We start from the raw sequence: 5,901 nt of genomic DNA on the forward strand, positions 1-5,901 counted from the left end.
TGCGACAAGTTTGAAAAGTGGAGGAACGATTCTTATCGAATTTTAAGCATGGGGAGGAAAATCAAATTTTCTCAAGGGTCACAGGTGTGATCGCGAAAAACGAGACTCACGGCAAACGAGGAACGGGTTAAACGATTCAAGGGAAGCTGGTTCAAGAATAGCTGGTAGAAATAGAGGATGCACGCTGAAATGCCGAAAGGCGAGGAATAACTTCGCCACGAAACACCAACAAAGGACAGCTGTATGCCGTGGCAGCGCTATATTAATGTCGCACCGCGAAAAAAATAAAAGAAGAAGGGTAGCTGGGGAGAATGAGATTCCGTAACAGTTCCAAAGGAAAGTTAACTGAAAAGTTCATAATCTTGATCCATGACTTCTTTCAATTATTCTTCTTTCTCTATGAATATTTATCGTTCCATATTTTTACAATATTTTTGATTTAATCTTCTTGATATTTGATATCCTTCGTTTAATGACGATATCAAATATGGAAAAATTAATTCACGCAATCAATCACAGAAATATTTGTATAGGTATTATAAAGATTTAACTTTATTTTTAAAATATCTTTTATTTTTGTGAATATGTGGAGCATAATGAATACGCGGTAATTTTTGTTAACACGAAACATCACTTTATTTATAAAAACATTTTAAATTATAAAATGTTTGATTTTTAATGCTCTATCATCCGTTATGAAAAATATGAAATTGTTCTCAAAAGTGAACGAAAAGATTATTCCATGCACGATCTGTTATGCTACACGAATAAAATCAGAATTTTTTGATAAATTTTCTTAAATAACATAGATTCTGACACTTAATTCTGATTAATATTTCTGTGACTATATATATATTTTTATTTTTCCAGATCGACGATTCCGACATTAAAAACTTCAAACATTTTCGAATATTGATTCCAAATTTTATTTCCAACCAATTTCCTCCACAAATCAGAACAATTCACTCACCATAAAAACCGTGCACTAAAAACTGTGTACTGAAGAAACAAAAAAAGAAAAAAGAAAAAAACAAAATCTCCAAATCTGCACGAGAGGACAAAAACGCGAGAGAAATCCGCGATTAAAAATTGCGAACAAACTTCGAAAACGAATCGCAGGACAATAATCCTCGAACGAATACAGGAAGAAAAACATATCTGGTTGAATACACGGGTGCATAAATTGTCCATTGATATAATTGCGCCACGCTCCAATCAACGATTAACCAGACGTATTAGCGCGTCGATGAATCGCGACGAGAAACGAGATCCTCGCATTTAAATCGCAAATGTGTTCTTTGTTCCGTGTCTCGTTACTTTTTTACCTTTTTTTTTTTTTTTTTTTTTTCCTTTTTTTTTTTTTTTTTTTTTCCTTTTTTTTTTTTTTTTTTTTTCCTTTTTTTTTTTTTTTTTATTTCCTTTTTTTTTTTATTTTTCATCGAACATCCGAGGCACGTGACAAACACCATTCGGTTCGGTTCTTTCATCAATTTACTCGCGAGTGAAAATTGTATCCGAGTATTCGTTAATGAGGGTGAAAAATAGAAGCATCATTTTCATGAAAAGTATGCTTTTTTTCATTTTTCTTTTCCCGCGCGAACAAACGCACGTGATAAATCTAGCGAATGCTGCGGAACGATAAATCAGGAACGAAATTTACATTTGCCCAGTCATATGTAACGTACGTTAAAAGAATGTTGAGTAGAATCCATAAATCAGTATCGAGAGTTTGCAACAGATGAAATATACGATTCGTGGGGCATGATTTAAAGAAAAATTAATAAAGGAAAGAACACGATTTTCATATCGTGATAAATATCTTCCGACGAAGATCTTCGAAAGACATTATTGATTTCGATTTCTTTCAAATTAATAATTTAATTTCCGATTCTCTAATAGATATATTTCTATAATAATTAACGAACAAACAAATCGTCGGGAACGAAGAGGTAACGAAGTGGTATGACGCGTGAAAACTAGGGGCAAAGATACAATAAAGAGATGACTTCTTACCCAGATGATCCTGTTCCCTCTGAACCTTGCCGGGCTCGACGATCAGCAGACACCAGATGGACACCAGGGACACCGACGAAAGCAATTTTCCCAATATTCCCATTTCTCTTCTTCCCGAAGCTTCCGTTTCGAAGCGATGAAAACACGGACCTCGGCGAGCACACACGCGACCGCGCACACGGAAATGTCAAATCAGCCAAGTAGACTTTCGTCTTTGCCGGGTTAATATTTCCCCCATTCGTTTTCCTTTCTATCCCTTTGCCTCTGAGAACGCCCGTCAAACACCCCTCCCTCTTCACCACCCTCCTCGTCGATTCGTCGGCTGTGGAAGTGAGAACGATTCACTGAACGATGTGCACTGAAAAAAAAAGAGGATAATATGTATTCCATTTTTTTTTTGGCAATCGAACGTATTTAACTTTTGATTTTATTTAATTAATTCCGCATCATTCGAATTAACCGGGGAGCAGAAAATTAATAAAATATAATATATTGTACAGAATACATGGAATGATGCATAATTTAATACATCTATTAGTACACGTAAGTCAACAGATTTTATTACACTTTTATTTAAATTTTCTTGGATAATATATATTCCAATTTATCATGATCCGTAATTAATTGAGAAAAAAAACGAGTTACGAATGGAACGTGATATAATAACGCTGTTTGAGTAAATTCTGTGAATGAACGTTATATATTTCTAATGACAGTTTTCAGCCATTGGCACGAGAGAAAGAAAAGCGTATCCGAGAGGAACGCTTAAAATCTTTTAGCTTGGTTATGCAGTAGCAGCTATGATCACGCTTAATGCGCTCTTGTTTTTCGCCTCTTTCGAATATTTCGGGTGACAAAGGATTTAATGGGTGAATTTGGATAATAGGATTACGACACGGTATGACTACGCGTTGCTCGAACACCGTAATTTGATTCTACGTAAATTTCAGCCGTGCGTTTCATTATGCTCGGCGAAAGCATTTCATTTCCGCGTTATTGATTTTTCTGTAAGCGTATTTAACCAAATTTGAACAAGCGTAAGTATGTCTGATTGTAGAGCAGAATTAAGTTTTGTTAATCATTGGAAAATGGAAAATTTTATGGGACGGGATGAATTTAGACAAGTGGAAGATAATTGTGAAAGACGTTCGTCTCGTTTTTAACAAGAAATCAAAGATTTTTTACATGCAATAGATAATCAAACTTTAAAAAAGATTCAATATTTATTATATTTTTAATCATAAAAATTCTCAAAATTTTGAACCATCAAAGGAGAAACTTTGGATCAGAATTATACATCGTGTTCCTCACGAAAGTTTGAAAACGCATCAGGAATGATATCCGAAAATGACGTAGAACAGACGTTGATTTCTGGGACGTGGGACGTGGTTTGTCGTCGATTACGTTCTACGAAAATTCCGCACGTCCATTTTCATTGCTGGAACGCCACGAATATCCAGGATTTCGAGCGAAATAATAGAAATGTCGATACAAGAAATCCGCTCCAGTGGCTTCCGCTAAATTTTTCTGCTCAAACGTTCTCCATTGAATTTTCGTGGATAATTTGAACTGATCGCAAGTAAATTAATGCACTATATTTATCATACTCTTTTCTTCACTTTCTAAAAGAAACTTGAGATATATAACAAGATATAAAATGTAGGAACAATTTTAAATAGAAAAAGAAAATGTCTTCGTTGCTATATACAAATTTAAATTTCCTCCAAATGAAGATACGATAATTGGAAATTTTACAAATAATTTAACGTATCGTAAAAAGAAAGAGAAAGAGAAAAAAAACATACTTTCAATACCAATAAATTCGAGCAAACATTCCATAAAATAAACTACAATCAATTCCATAAAATAAACTACAATAAGTCACAATTAATCCCTTTCCTTCGTTACTACTTCGTTCTCCTCCGTAATAAAGTATAACTCCTCGCAGAGGAAAAGAACGATAAAAGAAAGTGAAGAAAAAAGGAGGGGGGAAAAAAAAAAAAAAAAAGGAAATAAAAAAAAAAAAAAATAAAAGCGACGAACGACAAAGCGTTTTAAAAAAGAAGAAAAAGCGCGTGAGAAGGGAGAAATCGTGGTCGCAATGCGACACGACATTAATTTCTGCCTCGACTCTTCAGATTTACGCGATTCAACGTCATAAAATCGCGGCGGTGGTGGACCACGAAAGAAAAGGGCGAAACAAAGAACCGAGATTTTCTCCGCGGCGCGAGAAAGTGAGGCCAACCCTCGTGCTTTTAGAACACGAGTAATTCGACGCGGGGAGAACTACTCGTCCCGAAACATTAATATGACGGAGATGACGCTCTTACTCTCTAATGAGATTAAAAGTTATCGAGGATTACAGTGCATTAAACATATTAAAATGGCAAGCATTATTCTTTATCGAACGTAACGTTGATATAATGCGCACTGGAATCTGGAAATCTGGAATTGTATTAATTTAAATTGCGAACAGTGACGTTACTCTTCGAAAGATCGAGATGGTTTTGCAACGCGATGCATCATATTCTGATTCTGGTTCTGGTTTTATTTTTACGTTTTTGAAAGTAAAGATAAAATATTATTCGAAGATTTTCAGTACTGAAATCTCCACCACTTTTGAAACTCTTATCAAACTGCGTACATTTTCTGTATCATTTATTGTATCTCGATTTTTACCATGGATAAAAAACTATTATGGCAACTTCAATGATCGATACCAACACTTTCGATAGATATTTTATTCTTTTTAATCTTTCGATTTCTTAAGGAATATATAAACAATTCCTGGAACGTGAAACAAAGGGAAGAAGAGAAAAAAAACGATAACGATAAATGATCAATCATTTTTTTCATTTTATCTTTAAAATAATAAAGATTTTCCGCATCCTATCCTCGATATAAATTGTATAAATATTTACACTAGAATGCTAAGTCAATCTTCGACGAGGAAAACAACTCTCCTGTCTTTTATTCTGAACTTTGGTGACTCTATGGTATATTTTCTTCCTGAATATTTGGCGAATACGAACGACGTGACAAGATGAAACTTGAAGGAAACAAGTGGCAAGTTGGATCGTATTCAAAACGATCCCCTTTGTTTGCCTAACAATATAATGATAATTTTTATACAAATATCTTCTCTTGTTTATTATTTTGAACGAAATTAAAAAGTATTCTAAGGATTAATATTTATAAGTATAATGTTTATCAATTTTTAACGTTATAATATAATGTAACTGGCATAAAAAAATATACAAATTCTGTCAGAACGTGTAATAATTTTCTTTGATATTATTTTTCATTTCAACCACGTGAAAAACAAACTTTCGTCATGCGAAAACAGACTGACGCGTTTTATTTTTATTATTATTCACGGAGGCGACAAATTCGTGCACGAAACGAGTATAAATAATGCTAAAAAAATTATATGTTTTTTTTTTTATAGAGAATGTTAATATACATTTCATAAGACACATTTCGATTCTGAAATGTCATAATAAATACAAAAATTTATTATATACGAAAATGTTGATTAAGAGTTTATTTATCGAATTATAAAACGAATATTAATAGCCTTGTATACGAATACTAATTTAATTAAATTCGTTTAATATAATAATCACATTACATCAGTCGTACATTTTGAAAGAGATAAATACCTCGTGTTTTAAATTCCAGGCATGTATGAGCTATTTCCAATACTTTATCAAATATTATTCCATAAAATTAAATTTTATTTTAAATGAAAAATGTATACCTTCATAATAGAAACGTGCGGTTCCGATTGAAAAACTTGAAAAATGGAAATAATATCACTCTTCTCTCAATCATATTAACCAAAATTCTCGTTTAAAAAAAAAAAAAAAAAAAAAAAAAAAAAAAAAC

The 5,901-nt window shown here is 32.9% G+C and overlaps 1 long non-coding RNA gene across 1 annotated transcript in view; it reads right to left on the bottom strand.

The window, feature by feature from the left end:
• The window catches only part of LOC102673982, a 116,597-nt gene that overhangs the window by 14,215 nt on the left and 96,481 nt on the right, over positions 1–5,901 (bottom strand). The window contains exon 3 of the long non-coding RNA XR_004150021.1: positions 2,014–2,371. This is a non-coding gene — a long non-coding RNA (uncharacterized LOC102673982). The remainder of the gene's footprint in view (positions 1–2,013; positions 2,372–5,901) is intronic.

The sequence above is a fragment of the Apis dorsata genome, unplaced genomic scaffold (genome assembly GCF_000469605.1).
Source record: "Apis dorsata unplaced genomic scaffold, Apis dorsata 1.3 scaffold_131, whole genome shotgun sequence".
Classification (NCBI taxonomy): domain Eukaryota; kingdom Metazoa; phylum Arthropoda; class Insecta; order Hymenoptera; family Apidae; genus Apis; species Apis dorsata.